Here is a 23,969-nt window from a genome sequence, read left to right as displayed (position 1 = left end):
TCTACTCCCAGGGATCGAGGGTCCCGTCCTCTGCTGAAAAAGCGCGGCACTTGGCAATTGGCCGATGACGCCATCAGATCTAGGCTCGGCTGGCCCCAGCGCTTCGTGATGTCCAAGAACGCCTGAGCAGATAGCTGCCACTCTCCGGGATCCAAGGTATGGCGACTGAGAAAGTCCGCCTTGACATTCATGACTCCGGCAATATGGGCCGCTGACAGCTGTTCCAGGTTCGCTTCCGCCCACTGGCATAGATTCATGGCCTCCTTGGCTAGAGGGGCGCTCTTGGTACCTCCCTGGCAGTTGACATAGGCCACAGCCGTGGCATTGTCTGACAGGACCCGTACTGGCTTCAACGCCAGTACCGGGATGAACTCCAAAAGCGCCAACCGAATGGCTCTGAGTTCCAGGAGGTTGATAGACCACTTTGCCTCTGCAGGAGACCAGAGCCCCTGCGCTGTCCTTCCCAAGCAGTGGGCTCCCCAGCCCGACAAAGAGGCGTCCGTCGTGACGACAATCCACTCCGGGGTCACCAGAGGCATTCCTGCAGACAACTTGTCTGTCTGCAGCCACCAGCTCAGCGCCTTGCGCACTGCTGGGTCCAAGGGAAGGCGCACAGCATAATCCTCCGACATCGGTGTCCAGCGCTGCAGCAGAGTGTGCTGTAGTGGTCTCATATGAGCCCTGGCCCAGGGCACTACTTCCATCGTGGCCGTCATGGAGCCCAACAGCTGCACATAGTCCCAAGCCCGAAGAGGAGAGGCTACTAGGAACTGGTCCACCTGAGCCTGAAGTTTGACAATCCGATTGTCTGGCAGGAACACTCTTCCCACTTGGGTGTCGAATCGAACTCCCAGATACTCCAGGGACTGAGTCGGGCGCAGCTGGCTCTTCTCCCAGTTGATGATCCACCCCATGGAGCTCAAAAGAGCAACCACCCGGTCCACAGCTTTGCCGCACTCTGCATAAGAGGGGGCTCGGATCAACCAGTCGTCCAGATAAGGATGGACTTGTACTCCTTCCTTTCGCAGGAAGGCCGCGATGACCACCATTACTTTGGAGAAGGTCCGCGGAGCAGTAGCCAACCCGAAAGGGAGGGCTCTGAACTGGAAGTGTCGGCCCAGGACTGCAAAACGCAGTCCTGATGAGGAGGCCAGATGGGAATATGCAGGTACGCTTCCTTGATGTCCAAGGAAGCCAAGAACTCCCCTGCCTTCACTGCCGCTATAACAGAGCGGAGAGTCTCCATGCGAAAGTGCCGCACTTTCAAGGCCCGATTGACCCCTTTGAGGTCGAGGATAGGCCGGACAGAACCTCCTTTCTTTGGTACCACAAAGTAAATGGAGTAACGTCCCTTGCCAATCTGATTTTCTGGCACCGGAACGACCGCACCCAGGCGTATCAGGTTGTCCAAGGTCTGCTGCACTGCCACAGCTTTGACCGGAGACTTGCAGGGAGAGAGTACAAACCCGTCTCTTAAGGGTCGGCAGAACTCTAACTTGTAGCCGTCTCTGATGACTTCCAGAACCCAAGCGTCTGAAGTTACCCTGGTCCACTCGCCCAGAAATGAGGACAGGCGTCCTCCAATCTGCACTGGGCCATGGACCAGGACCCCGTCAGTGGGTACGAGACCCTGGGGGAGGACCGGAGGGCGCACCTCCGGGACGGCGGTCTCTGCGAAAGGAATGCTGCTTGGGGGAGAAGTTCCTTTTGAAGGAAGAGGGGGCAGAGGAGCCCGACTTGCCTGGGCGGTACCGACGGGCTTCCTGAAACCGTCCTCTGGAGATACCGGGGCGAGCACTGGCCCGAGCCCTGACCTCTGGTAACCTCTTGCCCTTAGACGTGCCGAGATCGGTCACAATTTTGTCCAGCTCGACCCCAAAGAGCAGCTTGCCTTTAAAAGGCAACTTAGCCAGGCGGGACTTAGAGGCGTGGTCCGCAGACCAATGTTTCAGCCAAAGCCAGCGCCGCGCAGAGACTGTCTGAGCCATACCTTTAGCCGAGGCTCTCAAGACATCATACAGTAAGTCTGCCAAATAAGCCAAGCCCGATTCCAGGGCCGGCCAATCCGCCCTCAAGGAAGGATCCGAGGGGGAAGCCCGCTGCACCATCGTCAGGCACGCCCTGGCCACATAGGAGCCGCAAACTGAGGCCTGCAAACCTAAGGCAGCCGCCTCGAAGGACGACCTTAAAGCCGCCTCCAATCTTCTGTCTTGGGCGTCTTTTAGGGCCGTGCCACCTTCCACCGGCAACGCCGTTTTCTTAGTCACCGCAGTGATTAAAGAATCCACGGTAGGCCAAAGAAAGGCCTCACGTTCACTTTCAGGCAAAGGATAGAGGCGGGACATAGCCCTAGCCACTTTGAGGCTCGCTTCTGGGACATCCCATTGAGCCGAAATTAAGGTGTGCATGGCATCATGCACGTGGAAGGTTCTAGGCGGGCGCTTCGTCCCCAGCATAATGGCAGAGCCAACAGGGGCTGAGGGAGAGACGTCCTCTGGCGAGGAAATCTTCAAAATGCTCATGGCCTGCAGTAACAGGTTGGGCAAATCCTCTGAGCGAAAGATCCGCGCTGCAGAGGGGTCATCCGCTCCATGCGAGCGGGAATCCGTCTCCTCCAAGGAATCCCCAAAGGACCGTTGGGAGAACTCAGATACGCTGCCCTCATCTACATCAGAGGAAACAGCGTCCTCTAAGGCCTGGGAATCCACCCGAGGGCGTTTACTTCCGGGGGCCTCAACCCCGTTATCAGACAAGGGAGAAGGGGCAGCGTTTTGCATAAGGAAGGCCTGATGCAGCAGCAAAATAAACTCGGGGGAGAAACCCCCCAGACTGTGTATTTCAGCAGCCTGGGCCACAGCCCTAGACGCACCCTCAACCGGCGCTCGCAAGAGCGGGGGAGCAACATGCTGCGCATCCAAGATGGTGTCCGGCGCGACACTCCGCGAAGGAGCCGCGCGGGAAGAACGGCGCTTAACTTTAGCCGCTTTTTTGCCGTCGCCCAAATCAAGGGCGGCCATGGCATGAACGTCTCCCAGCTCAAGGGCGGCCCAAGAAGAAGCCGTCCGAGCAGAGTGGCCGGCCAAGATGGCGGAGGCGAGCAGCGGGGGATAGGTGTTTATGGCGGGAAAAACCGCCGCGCCGGAGGAAGATCCGGGACACTGACCGGCCTCCAAACTGACACCCAACAAGGGCGAATCAGACTTTAAATCCCCCGCATCCCCGCTAGAAGCGCACACGCGGTCCGGGGAGCGATTCTTCGCGCCCTCGCCCTCCGACGCCATAGGCCACGTGGAGATCGGGGAACCCCCTGCCCGCTATAAAAAGGTAAAAATTACCTGCTTCTCGCTCCGAGCTGTAACGACCTGGTGTCCCAGTGAGTAGCTGCAATAAACGTTTAAATAAACGTCGAAATAAACGCCCTTAAGGACGTCAAAAATTTTTTTTTTTTTTTTTAAACGGAGCCAGCGGGAGGGGGGAGAAAAGGAGGGACCTGGCGCCACCAGGTTTGCACTTGCTCAAGAAGAGCCCTCAACCTCAAGCCCAGGTACTCAACAAAACCTAAAGATTAGGCTTGGAGACCTAGCCAGAACTGCTGCTGTGTGTGACCACCACCTGCTGAGATAGAGAACATACTGGGGAGTTTCCGGCAGCACATGACCACATATAGGGAGGCAAAAGGATTGCTCTCTATCTCCACCTGCTGGTAGATGGACACAACCCACCAGTCTATGGATTGATCAGCATGATGATATGGAAACCTAAATCTCAACTACCCAAGCTGCAAAGGACTCAAATACACATCAAAATATGCATCCAGCTTCTCCTACATCAGCGCACAACTTTGGAACGCACTACCAAAAGCCGTGAAAATGTACGACCGCCTAAACTTCCGGAAATCACTCAAAACCAACCTGTTCAAAAAGGCATACCCCATCGACCCAACCTAAATGCCTAAACCTTGCAACATAACGAAACAAGGCCAGAACTGACACTGCACAACTCTTCCTCTCTACAATTACCCGATGTGTCTATAACACATGAACATTTTAACTAAATTCTACCTCTCTACGATTCCCCAATGTGTCTACAACACATGAACCTTATAACCTTATTCAACCACAATAACTCTATGTATTTGTTTTCTCTGCTGGAGTTGGCAAACGCCGCTACGGAACTATGTAAGCCACATTGAACCTGCAAATAGGTGGGAAAATGTGGAATACAAATGCAACAAATAAATAAAATAGACTGTTTAAAGAATTTTAAAAAAACATTTTTTAAATCATTGGTTCTTGTCCTACCACCACAATTGGAACATTATCACTTGGGTGTATGAAATCGTGTGGCATAGCCAGTAGATAATTGGGACACACCTATCTACACTCAAGTATTGTACACCTGATAGGCTCAACGTCTCTTCCATTTCAAGCAATCTTATTGTTGAAAGATTGGGCCAGAGATCGTATGCTTCTTTCGTGACAATATGTGAGATTTGTCCTCTAACGTGTCCCCCTTTCTCTAGTACAGTGTATATTTGATTCGGTGTAAGTTTCGTTATAGTCTCTCTGGTACAAAATAAGTACCTGAATATATGTAAACCGCTTTGAATGTAGTTGCAAAAACCTCAGAAATGTGGTATATCAAGTCCCACTTCCCTTTCCCCTTCTTAAAGCCACATTTTCTAATCATTGATTCTCCGGTGAGATCTCCGATTTTGTAATGTCATATTTTTAATGTATATTTGTATTTTATCGCCTTCAGTATGAGAATTGTTTAAAACACTCGTATTTTTTAATCTTTTACCTTTTTTTGTTACATAATATAAACCAAATATGCAAAAAATATATGTCAACATTTCAGACATGGTGCTTCCACTCTCTCCTTTATCCTTCCGCATTTTTAATAGAATGAACATTTTCACATTGTTTCCTTTTAATAGAATGAACATTTTCACATTGTTTTCTTTTATAGGATTGAAACATTTTAACATTACCCTTGAAAGAACATTTTGCTTTCTTAATAGACCTTTGAAGCTACATAAGGTCAGTAATCTAGAGCACATATAGGATCTCAATACATAGCCTATAATACTTATGTTTTATAATTTTTCTGGACATCTTATATCTTTTAATATTATTTTTAATGTTTTTTATTAGTTTGTTGTAAAAGTATTCTTATAATTTTTGTATACTTTTTATTTGTATATAATTTTTACAAATTTGTGCATGACTTCATATGTCTTGTAGACTCCTGAAGCAGGTGCATAGGTGCCGAAACATGGCAGTTGTGTCCAGTCATTTTGATGTTCTTTAATAAAGACGTTTGATTGAGTATAAGTCTCCCTTGGTGTGTGAAAGTGCCAGATCATTCTACTCCTTGTTTGCTACAATAACTATTGCCAACAGAACCTGCTTTCCCTTTATAAATTCATTTTACTATTATTATTTTATAAGTTCTTTCTTTACACACCACTTTACACTCTTATGCAGTGTTTTAAATTGCTACACTCATTATACATGGATAAAGTGGTGGAATTACCCACTAATCTAGTCTAAAGCATGGAAACTGATGATAAAAAAATAAACACAAAAAAAATAGTGATACTTTTTTTCAACAATCTATATAGTAACTTTGTCACCATTCATGTATGTAAGATAGACCTTTTATTTAGTTTATTAATACATTCTTGTATCCCACTGTTATCCAAAAGCATGTTTTGGTTCAAAGTTGGATTAAGTTGTAGTCGAAGCACCTTAATTTCACACTCTACAACCTATTCTGGCCCCTGGTCTGACCTTAACTAACCAACCAGCGCAAATTTTAAAATAACTCCCAGTACATTAATACTAGGGCTTTGGTGGCAAACAGCATTGTGCAACAAGTTCTCCCAGTTCTCGCTTCAATAATTCAGCCCAACCGCACTTGCGCTCTCTGCCCAAGCTGATGCAAGAACCAACGACCGGCACGTGGAGAGCGCCACACCCATGCACCAGTAGATCAGGTGACATCTAATGCTGTGCTGGTACGTGGATGTGACTGTCAGTGTGCCCCGCGTATAAGCTCCGGCAGAAAGCAAGTGCGGCTGCGCTAAATAAATCACATGGACAAAGCTCTTTTTTTATTACAATCACACGCTGTATTGATGAGTTTCAAGTGCTGGTACACTATGAGGCCATAAACTCAAATATTGCAAAATAAGATACTCCGACCACACCCACAATTTATTCCTAAGGTGGTGTCTCCATTTTATTTAAATCAATCCATAACAGTATTCTGTCCACCTGCGCATACTGATGCTAACCAACATCGATTTTATACTTTACATTGCTCGCACGACATGCCCTGGCTGCCCATCTCAGTTATTTCTTTCTCTACAGGAACGGCATGTCCAGCAACTCTCCTCCCTTCTCTCCATCCATCCGTGTCCAGCGATTCTCCTCGCTCACCTGCCCTGTGCCCTTCACGCCCACCCATGTCCAGCGCGATTCTTCCCTCCCCTCCGTGTCCAGCGATTCTCTTTTGCCCCTATCCTCCCCTCCAATCCACGTCCAGCGATTCGTCCCAGCCCCACCTGCTCCCCCCCCCCCCCCCCGAGTTCCAGCCTTATTAACCCCCTTCTCAGCTGCTAGCTAATTCTAGTTCCAACCCCCCGCCTTGACCCCCTGTCCGCCCTCTTCTCCCGCGACAGCCCCCTTTTTGTTCCTGCCGCCCTGCGTATCTGTCTTACCTCAAAGAGAAGTGAAAGAACCAAGCAGCTTAGCTAAGCTCGCCTCGAGCCTTTCCCTTCCCTCTCGGTGTCCCGCCTACCTCTGATGTAATTTCCTGTTTCCGTGAGATCGGGACACCGAGAGGGAAGGGAAAGGCTCGAGGCGAGCTGCTTAGCTTGGTTCTTTCACTGACTTCTTTGAGGTAAGACAGATTTCAACTCAGGGCGGCAGGAACAAAAAGGGGGTTGTCGCGGGAGAAGAGGGCGGACAGGTGGGGGATCAAGGCCGGGGGTTGGAACTATGAGCCGGCGGCGGTAAGCATGGCTTGTGGCGCCCTCCAGAGGTCAGCGCCCCCTGCCATGCTTACCGCTCCTACCGGGGTGCGCCGGCCTTGGGAGCGGCATTTGCCTCAACCAGTCGCAAACCGTACTTTGTTGCAATGGACAGTAGTTTGTATCTTTTTTTCTACTATTGAAAAAAAAACCAGACTTTCGGACATGCTGTGCTCTCCGTTGACGCAACTTCCTGTTTCCGCCAAGGCGCGGGATGTAGAGGGAGCGAAGTCGTGTATGTGTGTGTATCATAGGGAACGGGGGGCACCGGACAAGGAAAACTGGGGGATTGTTAGTGGGCGATCTCAGGTATGAGTTTGATGGGGGGGGGAGGGGGGTGTTGAGGGAGCGGTGCCATATTGCGGACAAGGAGGAGAGTGAAAGATAGAGGGAGAGGTAGCAGATCATACGGAGGGGAGGCCGATTCCCGAATGCGTGTGAGGAGGTGTGCTCGGCATGTGAGAGGGTGAGTACAGTCGAATGCGTGTGACTTGGTATCTTTGCAAAACAGGAGGGGTAGATCAGCTGCTGCTGTAGACCTTTATTCGCTTTTTTATTAAGTAGCTCTTAAGGGATGGAGAAGCCAATTGTTTTTCACTTGAATGTAGACTTCGAATTGGGTGGCACTGATTCGCCCGAATCAAATAGGTAGGACTAGTTTCTCTTGAACGGGAGAGAGAAAAATGTAAAATTTGATGTGTATAGATATTGGGAGACAGGCGCCGAAATTAGGATGGAAGGGACCCAGACCCATATTCTGCTGGTGACTCTTCCATAGCTGCATTTTGGAAATGTGTAGTTTCCTAGTTGTCTTTTGAAGTCGGTCTACATATATAGTATTAGTCTAAATGTATAAGTTCTACTGATTTGATGACTTGTGTAGTCAACTGTAGAAAGAAGCAATGTCACCAGAAAACTTTGGGACAATATTCAGTGGTAGTGGCAGTTATTCCAGGGCCCACCCTAGGTGAGTCTTCAGATGTGCCCCTCCCCCATTCCTGTCAAGGGGTTGCTCAAAGCACTCCTCCATTTCCAGCATCTCACTTTCCCTCCCCTATAGTTCCAAAGCTCAGCATCACTCCCCCATCTCTCCATGGTTCCTAGCATCTCTTTCTTCCCCCTCCCCAGTATCTAGCATCTCTTTCCCTAGTTCTTTTCCCCCGCTTGATATCCATCATTCTTCTACTTTCCTACCTCCAACATGGAGAGGAAAGGAGAGAGATTCTGGAGACCACCATTCTCCCACAATGTGTTCAGCGGCATACCTCCCTTCCTCTGTAGTGACACAACAGCATCTATACAAGATTCATTGTAGCAGGCACAGGGCCTTGAGCAGCCACACATGTCAAAGCCTGCCAGCTTCTGTCCCCTCCAGACTTCCTGTTTCAGAGTGGATGGGCCTTGAGCATGCGCAGATGCTCGAGCCCCGTGCCAACTATGATGATGTTCTGTAGATGCTGACTGACGTCAGCAGTGGTACTGCTGCCTTCTAAATCGTGCCACCCTAGGTGGATGGGCCAGTCCTGGTTTATCCGGAGAGCAGCTGAAAACAATTGCTAATATCTGAGTAATTCCCATTGTCCACCCTCATCCCCCTCCCTCATCCACTATACCAATATAGGTCAATCAGTATTCAGCTGGTGGTGAGCAGTGTTTCTTCAAATGCCAACTGCCACCAGCTAATTGAGGGCCAGACACTGAATATCATGGTTAGAAGTTATGTGGGTATGGCCGATATTCAATGTTGTAACTGCATAGCTAACAGAGTAAATTTGGGACTGCCTTTTGTGTGGTGCTGTGCCGGTGCCAGTATTGAATATTGCTGGTGGAACTCCGGACTCCACCCCAGCGCTAACTGCAAGTACTGCGGTGATCAGAACAGATTCTTAGCAGCACTGTATGGTTAAATGTTGCTGAAAGCCCGGCAATGACCCTCTCTCCAAGATCTAACTAGGCAAAAGCCTCCTTTGCCTGGGTAAATTATTCTGAATATTGACTCCCTTAGTGCAAAGATGGGCAGCCATGGTCCTCTGAGGCACCAAGGGGCTCATTTTCAAAGCACTTAGCCTCCCAAAGTTCCATAGAAACCTATGGAACTTAGCCTCCCAAAGTGCTTTGAAAATATGCCTGTAAGTCAGTCAGTTTTTCAAGATTTCCACAGTGAATATGTATGAAATCTGTTTGCATACTATGCAAATCATCCTCATGAATATTCATTATGAAAATCTTGAAAACCCAGTTGGGTTGTGCCCTTGGATTGTGGTTACCCACCCATGCCTTAGTTTCATGCCAAAACTCTGTCTAAGGCCAGTACTATCCATATAGCAGCCAGAGTTCTACAGATAGACATGTTATATGTTCACCACTCACCAGTGAATGTATAACTCTTTATATCAGTCTCACTCTATCAGTGGTTCTCAACCTAGTTCTCAGGACACATCAAGCCAGTCAGGTGTCAAGATATCTACAATGAATATGCATGAGAGAAATTTGCATGCATTACCTCCATTGTATGCAAATCTGTCTTTCATATTTATTATAGATGTCCTGAAAGCCTGACTGGTTTAGTGTGTACCAAGGACTGGGTTGAGAATCTCTGTTCTTTATTACTGCAGACACTTGGCTGTCCGTGGTCAGGGTAGAGCAGGAGTTCTCAACCCAGTCTTCAGACACACCTAGCCATTCTGGTTTTCAGGATACCCATAATGAATATGCATGAAATACATTTGCTTACAACGGAGGTTGAGCAGGTAAATTTATCTCATGCATATTCACTGTAGGTATCCTGAAAATCTTACAGCCCTCAGTGTCAAACTGGCAGGATCTGCATCCCCTGTCTCTGGAGCAGGGTGGGATCTGCATCTTTCACCTATGATGCATTGACAGGAGGGATGTTCATGTGTAGCATCCTAACCTTTCTGAAGGGTTTAGGCCAAGTATTGATAGATTTTAAGGTTCCCTCCTCTGTAAATATGTGGTAGAGATAACTGATCCCTCGAGCAGACCACCTCTGAAAAACTGGGGAGGTATCACCCACCGGGAAAGCTGCATTCCCCACAAAAGGTAGCAAAGGCGAGACTTCACAGGAGAACCAATAAAATTTAGAAAGCCAGCACCAAGCCTGCCTCAAAGGTCTAAAAATAACGGCAAAATGCCTTGAGGTGTTTCCCTTTACTTGCTGGGGCCTGCAGCCAGTACTCAACATGCAGAGGTTGAAACAGCTGTATCACGGTGCTGGTAGAAGAAAAATAAATTGCATGCCCCTAAACAAATCTGTTAAATGTTGCATGCAACCTGCCACAGAAAATAGTTTAACAGACTGAGATTCTGTTTTTGGCGCAGGGGCATCAACTGCGCTATGGAGAGACAGGCACGGTGCCAGTGCTCATCTTTACGTTTCAATAAAATGGGGAGAAGTTGAAATACACAAACCTATTTAGGGAGCAAAATCATGTTACAAAGGGCATTGCGAACCAGCAATGAAAGGGGTAAATTTTGCCACCCCTGCAACAACGATCTCATCACTACTTTCAAGGGCTCCACATTGACCTTATAAATTTATTTTGTTGCATTTGTATCCCACATTTTCCCACCTATTTGCAGGCTCAATGTGGCTTGCATAGTACCGTAAAGGCGTTCGCCAATTTCGGTATAAACAGTTACACAGTAATGTTGTGGTAGAATGAGGTTCATGTGGAACAGACATATTAGGGAATCGTATGGAGGAAGAGTTACGTTGTGTCCATTACGTGCTTTGGTTTCGTAGTGTTGCAGGGTTCAGGCATTTACGTTGGGTCAGTAGGGTATGCCTTTTTGAACAGGTAAGTTTTTAGTGATTTCCAGAAGTTTAGGTGATTATATGCTGTTTTCATGGCTTTTGGTAATGCGTTCCATAGTTGTGTGCTTATGTAGGAAAAGCTGGATGCATGAGTTGATTTGTATTTGAGTCCTTTGCAGCTTGGGTGGTGGAGGTTTAGATATGTTTGTGTTGATCCGGTTGTATTTCTGATTGGTAGGTCGATGAGGTCTGTCATGTATCTCGGGGCTTCACCGTAGATAATTTTATGAACCAGGGTGCAGATTTTGAAAGCAATATGTTCTTTGATTGGGAGCCAGTTCAATTTTTCTCGGAGGGGTTTGGCGCTTTCAAATCGAGTTTTTCCAAATGTAAGCCTGGCTGCCGTGTTTTGAGCAATCTGAAGTTTCGTTATGAATTGTTCTTTGCATCCCGTATAAATTCCATTGCAGTAGTCTATATGGCTTAGAACCATTGATTGTATCAGGTTGCGAAATGTTCCCCTCTGGAAGAATGGTTTCACGCGTTTGAGTTTCCACATTGAGTGGAACATTTTTCTTTGTTGTAGATTTCACATGGCTCTCTAGTGTAAGGTTGTGGTCAATTGTAACGCCAAGGATTTTCAGGCTGTCTGAGATGGGGAGGGTGTAATCTGGGGTGTATATATTTGTGGGGTTGTTTGCGTTGTATTGGGATGAGAGGATGAGACAGTGTGTTTTTTCTGTATTGTTTTAGTTGAAATGCATTTTGCCCTTGAGTTCATGATGTTCAAGCTGAACTTGATTTTGTTGGTGATCTCTGTCAGATCATGTTTGTAAGGAATGTATATTGTGACATCGTCCGCATAGTTGAAAGGGTTAAGGTCTTGGTCGGATAAGGACTCGGCTAGTGGGACAGATCTGGAGTTACATGCATCCCCAAGTATTTGATGGTACCGGTCACCCGTTGAAGCAGAATTGGGCACACCCAATCCTCCCTTATAGAAGGCTGCACCGGTAAAGCCATGGATTTCTGTAAATTTAAACGAAACCCCGAGAAAAAGCTATCCTCGTAAATGACACTTAACAAGTGCGATAACGCCTGCCAGGTCTGGGTAAGAGTAAGAAACAGATCATCCACAAAAGCCAGAAGTGTTACCCCTGAGGTGTCCATGTCAAGCTTGTATAGTCCAGAGCAGAGGTTTCAAATACAGTGAGAATAAAAGGGGGGGATTGGGCAGAGGTGTAGCCAGGTTTTGACATCAGGGGGAGCAGACTTATAAAATAGGCGCCAGTTGTTGTTGGCTAGACAACAATGCCTGTGTTGTCGCTCAGGTGCAGTAGCTGTGGCGGGCTGTCTCTGTTGCGTCCTACCTACAAGGAAACAGGAAGTTGCATCAGGAGGCAGGTCACAGAAGAGGTCCCTGGGACTGGTCAAAGCAGGCACCTGTTTTCTTAGCTACAAAGTAAAAATATTCAAATTGTGGTCATCACCTCAGGAACAGCACACACTCCTTCCACTGCTAGACACTTTGTTTAAATCAGATGGGCTTTTGTTTTTGTGGTGACTCTACAGGATGTGGAGACCACTAGTCCTGAGCATTTTTATTTTGGGTGACAAGGGCCACTAGCAGCGCTGCGTACGCCTTGTAGCGCTATAGAAATGCTAAATAGTAGTAGTAGTAGTAAAGGCAGCCCTTGCCCTGGAATGGCTGAGCCTGCTTTCAAATAGAGCCAGACACTTTGTGAAATAACACAAAACCCTGCAAAGGTCACCCAAAACCTATACTGAAAACTTACCACACCATGACGGCCCTAACCCACTTATGAAAAAATGGTAATACATATATTACACTGATCCCTATAGAAGTGTTTCCCTCCTGGAGTACCCCCTTGCCATTCAGGTTTTCAGGCTATCCACAGTGAATCTGCTTGAGAGATTTGCATGTAGTGGAGGTAGTATATGCAAATCAATTTCATGCATATTTATTGTGCATATCCTGAAACCCTGACTGGCAAGGGGGTACTCCAGGACCAACTTGGGAAACACAGCCCTAGAACACCAAACTTGCCACACCATAACAGCCCTAATCCACCTATATATATTACACTGGGCTCTAGAGCACCAATATACCTACTATTGGGAAACTGGAACAAGCTGCATTGTTACACATTCCTACACAGAAACTACATGCTAGCAGAATCCTTCCTCTTATTTGCATATTCAGAACATGAACAGACCCTCATCTTCATAACATACTGGGCCAGACCAATAGTCCATCTAGCCCAGTATCCTGTTTCCAACAGTGGCCAAGCCAGGTCACAAGCACCTGGCAGAAACCCAATACAGAATAAGGAGCCACAAAAAAAAAAAGTACAAAGTTGAAATACAGACCCCCCCCCCCCCCCCCCACCCTTCCTCTCTGCGCAAGAAAGCCAGGCTCTATAAACCGTGCAATACTGGTAAAAGAGAAACATTTTCTCCTGTACTTTCCAAAATAAAAATAGAAAAAAATATAAACATTTTTACAAAGCAGGTACATATCAGTCCTTACAAAGTATTAAATAAAAATAAGTTTTTCTTTTCTACCTTTGTTGTCTGGGAATTTAAATTTCTGATTGGGCTGGTCCCAGTCTTTTTTCCACATTCCAGTCAGCCTTCCAAATTCTTTTCCAGATTGACCTTTCCATTTTTCCCCTCTCCTCTTGTCTTACACCGATCTTTTGTTTTATGTTCCCACTATCAAATAGCTGTGTACAGAGCTGCCAAGTGATCCAATTCCAGGAGGGAGATTTTTCAAACAGTTCTAGTGTGAATTCACATCCCAAATGCATGTGGGATTTGCAGTTTCTGATTCTACCCATCAAAATCTGTGCTGCGGGTTCCATTGTACACCAGGATAGAGTTATCAGAAATCCAGGACTGGTCTAAAGTCTCCCTCATGGAACTGGATAACTTGGAAACTCTGTGTGGAGGTTCCATACAATAATACACCGTACGAAGGCAACATTTGATAAGTGGATTTAGAGTCCTTGATTGCAAGGTGATGGAAGGAGCACTGGCATATGGCACTGTGACTTAGCTGAGGCCTGCAGTATGTAAATTTGGGGAGGGGGTGATATAAAATAGGGCATGGTTAGAAATGAAGGCTCCTGGCTCCAGATTCCAGTCCTGGATCCAAATGAGCCCAAAGAAAGGAGAGGGAAACTTGAGCCAAATTTTCAAAAAGAACCAGAGGAGGGATTAGGTGGAGGATTCCTGATGAGAACCTGGGGAGCATCCCTAAAGGGAGTCAGGGAACGTAATACTCCTTTAGTGGAAAGAATGAGCCTCTCTGACAATAGGACTCGGATCCCTAAAGCGAGTCAGGGAGGGATGAAACATGATACTCCTATAGTGGAAAGAATGAGCCTCTCCCTCTGACAATAGGACTCCTCTGAGAAAGATATGCTAGCCCTAGCCTTCTCATATTAGGCAAAATCCTCTGCAGAGTCCTGACCTCTATTTTTTTTCCTGAACAGCTGACTGGAAGGCTGATGTTATAAAGATGGAATATATTGAATTTAAATGGAAATAAGATTAAATTAAACTTTCCTTTCATTGGGGCACATGGAATCCCATCTTCACTTCATCTGTTTTGTAGAAGTTTACATTTTAGATACACAAATGGATTATTCTGTTTTGAGGCATGTTTCATGGACAAGTGGTTTTATAAGTCAAAAACAAAATTTTGTTTCATGCAGATCTCTTTTGTTTAAACATAATTAAATGGGCTAAAAGCCCCTAATGCAGTCCATTGGTTTTCTTATATTTTGTTCTTGTGATAATTTATACTGTTCCAAAACTGAAAACTCTTATCTATTTTATCTGGTCAATAATAAAAGGCGCTCTTTGTGAACACTATCCACCCTAAAAGGTTGGTTTGTGGCTCTACATGAGGAATAGTGATGTTGAATAAATAAGTGTATGTTTGTGGCCCTTGTCATGCATCCAAAATTTATATAATCCTTTCAAGAAAGCTAGTTAATCGTTTAACTTATTAGTAGAACGTAACCACAGAGGCATGGTATGGCCGCATTTTCAATATGGTAATACTAGAGCCCAACTAAGGAACAGGTTATTTCACTGAATCAAACTTGCTTTCCTTGTGCCAATACCGTCCATTTGGTTAGGCAGTGTCTTAAAAAGGCAGAGGATACAGGATTTTCTTTCTTTTTTTTTTTTTGACCTCACACATTATCCCAAGCAAACACGGGTTCAGTGTGGCTTACATTTGAAAATACAGCGAGACAGAATAATAGAATTGAGTTATATCATGGACACAAGTACATGGATATGACTGAAACATTTGACAAAGTTGAGATTAACATATATACACAACTGGGCATTTAAAAGTCTGCCTTTAATGATGCCACATGGTCAGAAATCATAGCCATAAGTATAGATAGTTATTCAAATATTATCATATGCACACACCAGAACAGGCATCCATACATATACACACATTGTAAAAGAAAACTTCTACAGAGTACATCCAAAATTCTTTTTTTCTCATTTCCATCTTCTAAAATTCTAGACAGCAGATGTATAGATCTGCAGGACCCAAAGCAGTCCAAAACAAGTAAAGTCAGAAACAACACAGTTTATACCTAATTGTTCAACCACCCTTAGGATTCACCTTTGGGTTTAAAAAACAAAGCCATGTACATGTAAGGACTGGATAAATGAATTAAAACAAAGTTTAAAGCAAATGCCCTTTAATATGTAATACTTGGTAGCAATAATGAAACAGCGATAGGAATATTAACATAACAAGCAGAGGAGTAGCCTAGTGATTAGTACAGTGGGCTTTGATCCTGGGGAACTGAGTTCAATTCCCACTGCAGCTCCTTGTGACTCTGGGCAAGTCACTTAACCCTCCATTGCCCCTGGTACAAAATAAGTACCTGAATATATGTAAACCACTTTGAAAGTAGTTGCAAAAACCTCAGAAAGGCAGTATATCAAGTCCCATTTCCCTTTCCCCTTAGCCAACAGCTTCATTTTCTGTTGAATTAACCTAATAGGGTGCTGAACTGGTGGCACATTTAGACTGACTCTGGACAGAACTTCTGCATGAAGGAAGCCCTTCCCTCATTATTCAATAGCTCTCTGCGAAATAGTAGTAATAAAAGAGGCATGTGTATTTTTATAATATACCACTGCAATCCACAAAACAAAAGCAGCAAGTTCCCACATGCCATCTTTTTCTTTTGCTGTAGGCACAAGAAAAAAGAAAATATGTTAAATGCTCCCAGGTTTCAACCTAATAAATGTTTTTTAAAAAGTTGTGCTTATAAATAGTAAGTCTGATTGTTGGCCACCAAAACAGACATCGTGTTATGAGAATCAGGCGCTTCTTTACTAGGTGGGAAAAAAAAAACATTCTCTGCACAAATACAGGGAATCCCTATAACCAGCCCCTCCAAAAGACACGATTTAAAATGTTGGGAACATCCGTATGCTGCACAAGCCGGCATGTTTAAAAATATAAGTGAAATCAAATAAAAATGCTACCAACAATAAAAAAAAAATGACAACTTGGATAGAGCAGCTCCTAGATTTGCTTGCTTTGTTTTGGGTAAATGATAATGGCTGCGCAGAGAAGAGGGAAAGGGAGACCTACCTAATGGCTTCAGCTTTTTAATGTCAAGCTCCTTGTTCATTCTGCTGCCTCCCCAACTTGGCTGCAACAAAAAGGAAGCCGTGTGCAGGGCCATAGCCCTATGTGAATCTCTTGCGCCTCTGCCGGTTTCCTTTCTGTGCTCTGCTCCCTCCCAAACATCTTGAGGGGGGGGGGGTGGAGGAGGGAAATTGGCAGAGGCGGCTGTGCTGCGCATAGAGCTGTGACCCAGCGTATTGTTTCATTTTGTTGCTGCCAAGTCGAGCCAGCGGCGTGAGTCAGAGAAGGGAAGCTTGTGGTTCCTCCAGGCTGCTGGGGACTGAAGAAGGCAGCAGCTGGGAGAAAAAGTTAGTGGCATAGGTGCTACTTTCACCTAAAATCTGTTTGGAGGAGTGACTGCTCCCCCCCCCCCCCCCAAGCTATGCCACTGGGATAGGGGGCACCCTTGGCGAGTGCCCTTCTGAACCACAGATGCTGGGGTCTAGGTCCCATTAACTAGCAGTGCAGCAGTAGGCCCCTGATACAAAGTAGTTATGGCCTGAAGAAACCACCCCTCCTTGGGTTTCTGCCAGGTACTTGTGACCTGGATTGGCCACTGTTGGAAACAGGATAGCGGGCTAGATGGACCATTGGTTTGACCCAGTATGGCTGTTCTTATACCCACTTAAGCCAGTACCTGAAATAGGCAATCCCAGTGCACCTGATCAAATGCTTTTTTCACCGTCCAGGCTGACCAGTAACAACGGTTCCTGCTTGACTGTCTGCAATAGAGGAGGACCTTCCTTACAGTTAGGATGGACTGGCTGTCCCGAACAAAGCGCACTAAAGAGGGAATATGAGGGGCTATTTGATCAGCGAGCACCCGGGCCAAGATGTTAATAGCTACCAGATAGATATCGGCCAGAAAGATTCTAGTTTAGGAAGCAAAGTTATTAATGCTTTATTAGTGTTGGGGGAAAAATAACCCCATGCGACCATTGAGTCATAATAGGCTACCAAAGGGCCACTCATCTGAGGGAACAATATTTTGTAATATTCAGTGGAAAAACCATAGGGGCCCAGAACAGTTCTGTAGCCAACGGTTTTATGATGTTCTGGACTTCAGGACATGTAAGGGCGCCCCCAACTGTTGTCTTGTTGGTGGCAAACTGGGAAGGCTCAAGTTCTCCAAGTATTCATTAAGCTGGGGAACCTGATCACTTTGGTCAGTGGCGTACATTTTAGAGAAACAGTCATAAAAAAAACCTGTGCAATGTTCTGGGGGCAATGGACCCGGGTTCCCTTTGCCATCAAAAGAGTGGAGACAAATTGCCTGAGCGACCAGGTCCAGGCCACATGGGCAAATCATTTACTGGAATTATTTCCATAGTGATGGAATTGAAATTGACGCCAAAAAAAATCATTTTTTTGTTTGTTCATGACTGAGTGAATTCAGGGCCACCAGAGAGGCCATCATGGCATCCTGAGTGGTAACCGAGGGCTGTTGAATAAAAGCACGCTTGGCTTCTCGATAATCCTTTTCTAATTTGAACTATCCCTTGTGATAATCTTTTAGACAGGGCACACAGGCAGTCACCTCCCCCCTCAACACAGCCTTGAACGCTTCTCAAAACAAGATAGGGGACTCTTTGTTATGCATTAGTATCCATATACAACTCTCACTTATCCCGCAAATGGGCCTGGAAGTCCCTATCCTGTGCTAAATCACTGCCTTGGATGAATCTAATCTCTTCATAAAGGTGGTTAATAAATCCCAATTAATAATAGGAGGGAAAACGCCAGGCCCTGATTGTCGCCCCCAGGTGGTTAAAGTCCAACCAAACCAGGGAATGGTCAGAAACCTCTATCAGACCTACAGTGGGGGAAATAAGTATTTGATCCCTTGCTGATTTTGTAAGTTTGCCCACTGACAAAGACATGAGCAGCCCATAATTGAAGGGTAGGTTATTGGTAACAGTGAGAGATAGCACATCACAAATTAAATCCGGAAAATCACATTTTGGAAAGTATATGAATTTATTTGCATTCTGCAGAGGGAAATAAGTATTTGATCCCTCTGGCAAACAAGACCTAATACTTGGTGGCAAAACCCTTGTTGGCAAGCACAGCGGTCAGACGTCTTCTGTAGTTGATGATGAGGTTTGCACACATGTCAGGAGGAATTTTGGTCCACTCCTCTTTGCAGATCATCTCTAAATCATTAAGAGTTCTGGGCTGTCGCTTGGCAACTCGCAGCTTCAGCTCCCTCCATAAGTTTTCAATGGGATTAAGGTCTGGTGACTGGCTAGGCCACTCCATGACCCTAATGTGCTTCTTCCTGAGCCACTCCTTTGTTGCCTTAGCTGTATGTTTTGGGTCATTGTCGTGCTGGAAGACCCAGCCACGACCCATTTTTAAGGCCCTGGCGGAGGGAAGGAGGTTGTCACTCAGAATTGTACGGTACATGGCCCCATCCATTCTCCCATTGATGCGGTGAAGTAGTCCTGTGCCCTTAGCAGAGAAACACCCCCAAAACATAACATTTCCACCTCCATGCTTGACAGTGGGGACGGTGTTCTTTGGGTCATAGGCAGCATTTCTCTTCCTCCAAACACGGCGAGTTGAGTTCATGCCAAAGAGCTCAATTTTTGTCTCATCTGACCACAGCACCTTCTCCCAATCACTCTCGGCATCATCCAGGTGTTCACTGGCAAACTTCAGATGGGCCGTCACATGTGCCTTCCGGAGCAGGGGGACCTTGCGGGCACTGCAGGATTGCAATCCGTTATGTCGTAATGTGTTACCAATGGTTTTCGTGGTGACAGTGGTCCCAGCTGCCTTGAGATCATTGACAAGTTCCCCCCTTGTAGTTGTAGGCTGATTTCTAACCTTCCTCATGATCAAGGATACCCCACGAGGTGAGATTTTGCGTGGAGCCCCAGATCTTTGTCGATTGACAGTCATTTTGTACTTCTTCCATTTTCTTACTATGGCACCAACAGTTGTCTCCTTCTCGCCCAGCGTCTTACTGATGGTTTTGTAGCCCATTCCAGCCTTGTGCAGGTGTATGATCTTGTCCCTGACATCCTTAGACAGCTCCTTGCTCTTGGCCATTTTGTAGAGGTTAGAGTCTGACTGATTCACTGAGTCTGTGGACAGGTGTCTTTCATACAGGTGACCATTGCCGACAGCTGTCTGTCATGCAGGTAACGAGTTGATTTGGAGCATCTACCTGGTCTGTAGGGGCCAGATCTCTTACTGGTTGGTGGGGGATCAAATACTTATTTCCCTCTGCAGAATGCAAATAAATTCATATACTTTCCACAATGTGATTTTCCGGATTTAATTTGTGATGTGCTATCTCTCACTGTTACCAATAACCTACCCTTCAATTATGGGCTGCTCATGTCTTTGTCAGTGGGCAAACTTACAAAATCAGCAAGGGATCAAATACTTATTTCCCCCACTGTATCTCTGCTCCCCGCACATGAGAAAACCAAAACTGCAATATCAAGGCATAATCTATCCGCAACCACTTATGATGAACTTTGGACAAATGTGTATAATCTCTAGTGGATGGATGTAACAGAAGCCAGGGGCCCAGAAGATCTAACACCCTATATAGAAGGGGCAAACCCTTACCATCCCGCCGTGGACTAGCTCAAGGTGAAGACCTGTCCAGGGTGCGATCCAGCACCTAGTTAAAGTCGCCAGCCATGATCCAAAGTACATCTGTGTGTTGTAGCCCAAGGGACACCAAGAGCTCAAAAAAATTGGGTGTCATAAGAATTAGGACCATACACAGCACAGAGATAAAACTTATGACCCTGATCATTTATGTGGATCACTAAGTAGCAACCCCACACACACACACACACACCATCTTTTGCCACCAGCTTAGTTTGGCAGGGCAGGCCCTATTTTTCAGAACTGCCACGCCGCTCCATCTGCACCCTGATGAGGCGTAGAAACATTCACCAACAGTGCTGCCGCAATTGGCATGTTCTTCATCAGAAAGCTTAGTCTCTTGTAAACAAGCAGTCAAATCTTTGTGGTGATTGAGCTGTGTCAAAATCTTAGAGCACTTAACTGGCGAGGAAATCCAAAAACATTCCACGAGATGGTACGAGGCCTGAGAGGACTATTCATTACACCGAAAGGGGAAAGAACATAAGAGTAGCCATACTGAGTCAGACCAATCGTCCATTTAGCCCAGTATCCTGTTTTCCAAACAGTGGCCAAGCCAGATCACAAGTACAGGGCAGAAACCCAATTAGCAACAACATTCCATGCTACCAGTCCCGGGCCAAGCAGACTATGCACTTTTCCTCCAGGAATTTGTCCAAATCTTTTTTAAACCCAGATACGCTAACCGCTGTTACCACATCCTCCAGCAAAGAGTTCCAGAGCTTAACTATTTGTTCAGTGAAAAAATATTTCCTCCTATTTGTTTTAAAAGTATTTCCATGTAACTTCCTCGAGTGTCCCTAGTTGTACTTTTGGAACTAATAAAAAATTGATTTACTTCTACTCATTCTACACCACTCCAGGATTTTGTAGACCTCAATCATATCTCCCTTCATCCTTCTGTTTTTTAAGCTGAAGAGTCCAAACCTCTTTAGCCTTTCCTCATATGAGAGGAGTTCCATCCCCCTTATAATTTTGGCCACTCTTTGAACCTTTTCTAATTCGAGTATATCATTTTTGAAATACAGTGACCAGAACTGAATGCATCCTGTTTGCTTTTTTGGCTGTCGCCACACACCGAGCACAAGATTTTAGTGTATTATCTACAACAGTGATGGGCAACCTTTTGAGCTTGGTGTGTCAAAATTCACCAAAAAAAACAAGCATAACTCGGGTGGTGTGTCACTTCAAGAAAAATCACTGCTACCGGGCCCGGAACTAACCTTAAAGCCTCTTTTCACGTTGCAGCAGCAGGGCACACCTCTCCTCCTTCCTTCTGTGCTCCGCCCTCGCGGACGTTACGTCAGGCGAGGTCAGGACACGGAAGGAAGGAGTGGCCTGCCCTGCTGCTGCTTGCTGCGACATGAAAGGAGGCTTTAAGGTTAGTTTCCGGGAGCGAGGAGGGAGGGTGGACCACACTGCGGCGGCACCGCGTGTCATCGATAATGGCTACGTGTGTCAGTGCTGACACACGTGTCATAGGTTCGCCATCAGGGATCTACAATGACACCTAGATATTTTTCTTGAGTGCTGATCCCAAGGTGGATCCTAGCATCAGGTAACTATGATTCGGATTATTCTTTCCAATGTACATCACCTTGTATAATCTCACTCGTCGTTTCAATTTCCATATCATTTATAAATATATTGAATAGCACCGGTCCCAATACAGATCCCTGTGGCACTCCACTGTTCATCCTTCATTGAGAGAAATGACCATTTAACTCCCCCCTCTGTTTTCTGTCCAATAACCAATTCCTAATCCACACCTGAACCTTGCCTCCTATCGCATGACTCATTACTTTTCTCAGGAGCCTCTCAAGAGGAACTTTATCAAAAGCTTTCTGAAAATCAAGATACACTACATCAATCCGCTCACCGTTATCAACATGTTTATTCATTCCTTCAAAGAAGTGAAGCAAATAGGTGAGGCAAGACTTCCCTTGGCTGAACACATGCTGACTCTGTCCCATTAAACCATGTTTGTCTACGAATTCTATAATTTTATTCTTTATAATAGTTTCCACTATTTTGCCCGGCTCCAACTTCAGGCTTATCGGTCTGTAATCTCCCGGATCATCCCGAGAACCCTTTTCAAGAAATCGGTGTCACATTGGTCATCCTCCAATCTTCAGATACTACGGATGATTTTAACGACAGATTATATATTACTAACAGCAGATCAGCAATTTCATGCTTGAGCTCTTTGAGAACCCTTGTCCTTTCAGTTCCTTCGCATCATCACCCTTGAAAACCATTTCTGGTACAGGCAGATCTCTTATATTTTGTTCCATAAAGACAGAAGTAGAGAATTCATTCAGTTTGTCCGCTATGGCCTTGTCCTTTCCACGCGATGAGCCCTGTTCAAATGGATGGGATTGCCTCCCACCACCTGTGGGAACTGGGCCAAGAGCCAAGTCTGTAAGGTCACTCTAAGAGAAGACTCTGGAACAGACTTTGGAAAGCCTACAAACCGCAGGTTATCCCAGCGGGCCCTATTCTCCTGGTCTTCTGTTTTCTGCTGCTGGGCCACGTCAGCTCTTCCAGCCACTCCAGGTCCGCAATATGGGCCTGTAGAATATCCTGTACCTCAGACACGTGACATTCCACCTCTCCTGTCTAACGGGTCAGTTCTCAGGTAAATTGGGTAACCCCTGCGATCTGGTTGGAGAGCTGTGTAAAGCGCAAGCCAAGTGCTTTCACAACCGCCTCTGTTCAAGAATGAACTCCGACAGGCCCAATGATTGTGAGGCCGCCCGGCCACGATTGTGCCTTTGTCTGGAAGCCCTCTGGTTGGCCAAGTGGGTTAAATATCTGTCCACACAACAGCTGGTAAGAAATTTATATCATCCAGTCATGACTTTTAAATCTGGTGATGTCAATTAAAGTGGATGGGGGGGGGGGGATTCCCCAAGCAGCTCGCCAGCAGCACACCCGACACTTCTCACAGCATCATGTGACTCCTTCCCCAATTTGGCAATTTTAAAAATGGCAGCAGCGGTAACTCAGGCCACTTAACTCTTTACCTTCAGCCTGGGTCTATCATGTCATGGTTTTAACTGTGTGAAGTTCATCAATGTGCCACTCTGGTTCTGGGCTCCAGGGGAAGGAGAAGCAGCTTGAGGCTGGTTACTTCTAAATTACCAAATTGGGAAGGCATAAAGAGGCTTGTGTAGATGTGATAGTTCAGTGGCTCCCAAGGCAGATTTTTTTGCCCAGGCTGCTGGCAGAAAGAAGTTAGGGGTGGGAGCAGAGCCACTTCTGTCTGTCCCCTGTGCAGTGTCCTCTAGTCTGTAGGAAGAGTCAGTGAGCAGTGCTTCTGCTTCCTCCTCTGTAGTCAGTCCTGGTTATGAAAGTTAAAATATAGTTATATTACAACAGGAGGAGTGGGCGGGACAACACACTTGTTTCCCTATAGCCTGCGAAAGGGTTAATCCTGCTCTGCTGCCAGTGAAGAACAGGAAAGCTTTGCTGACCAAAAGGCTGGCTAATGATCTAAACAGGAGAAGGGGAGAAATTTTTTTATTTAAGGTCTATGAATGAGTGAGAGGAAGGTGGGAGTTATTTATGTTAGAAATTTGTAGCTCACTATTTGTAAAAGAACAGTGTGGACAACAACATACATGCGTAATTATCTCAACACTAAATACACTATCAATAACTAAACTAAAATAGCATAAAGCATAAAATACAATTGAAATAATACACTGTAAAATAAAACATAATAAACATACCTAAGAGATTCATATAGCTATCACTGGCAAAAAAAAATGATTACACGTAAGTGTCCGATAGTTGGAAATGCTTGCTTGAGCGTATTTGACATC

At 45.8% G+C, this 23,969-nt stretch overlaps 2 protein-coding genes across 7 annotated transcripts in view; one reads left to right on the top strand and one right to left on the bottom strand.

Annotated features, from left to right (window-relative positions):
- Positions 1 to 6,803, bottom strand: part of TMEM219 (transmembrane protein 219) — a 123,858-nt gene extending 117,055 nt beyond the window's left edge. For 2 of the 3 annotated variants that reach the window (XM_030209569.1, XM_030209571.1), the window contains exon 1: positions 6,728 to 6,803. The gene's annotated coding sequence lies outside the window, so the exon portion shown is untranslated. Of the gene's footprint in view, positions 1 to 6,323; positions 6,345 to 6,727 lie in introns of those variants that run through there. The other variant, XM_030209570.1, reaches the window with a different exon arrangement.
- A 9-nt stretch (positions 6,804 to 6,812) lies between these two features.
- The window catches only part of LOC115474203 (nuclear fragile X mental retardation-interacting protein 2-like), a 36,335-nt gene continuing 19,178 nt past the window's right edge, over positions 6,813 to 23,969 (top strand). The window contains exon 1 of one of the 4 annotated variants that reach the window (XM_030209565.1): positions 6,813 to 6,909. The gene's annotated coding sequence lies outside the window, so the exon portion shown is untranslated. Of the gene's footprint in view, positions 6,910 to 7,266; positions 7,349 to 7,380; positions 7,506 to 23,969 lie in introns of those variants that run through there. The other 3 variants (XM_030209568.1, XM_030209567.1, XM_030209566.1) reach the window with 3 other exon arrangements.

Source organism: Microcaecilia unicolor, chromosome 7, assembly GCF_901765095.1.
Source record: "Microcaecilia unicolor chromosome 7, aMicUni1.1, whole genome shotgun sequence".
Lineage (NCBI taxonomy): Eukaryota > Metazoa > Chordata > Amphibia > Gymnophiona > Siphonopidae > Microcaecilia > Microcaecilia unicolor.
The sequence above is the reverse complement of the archived record's forward strand: the minus strand, read 5'-3'. Positions and strand labels throughout refer to the sequence as shown.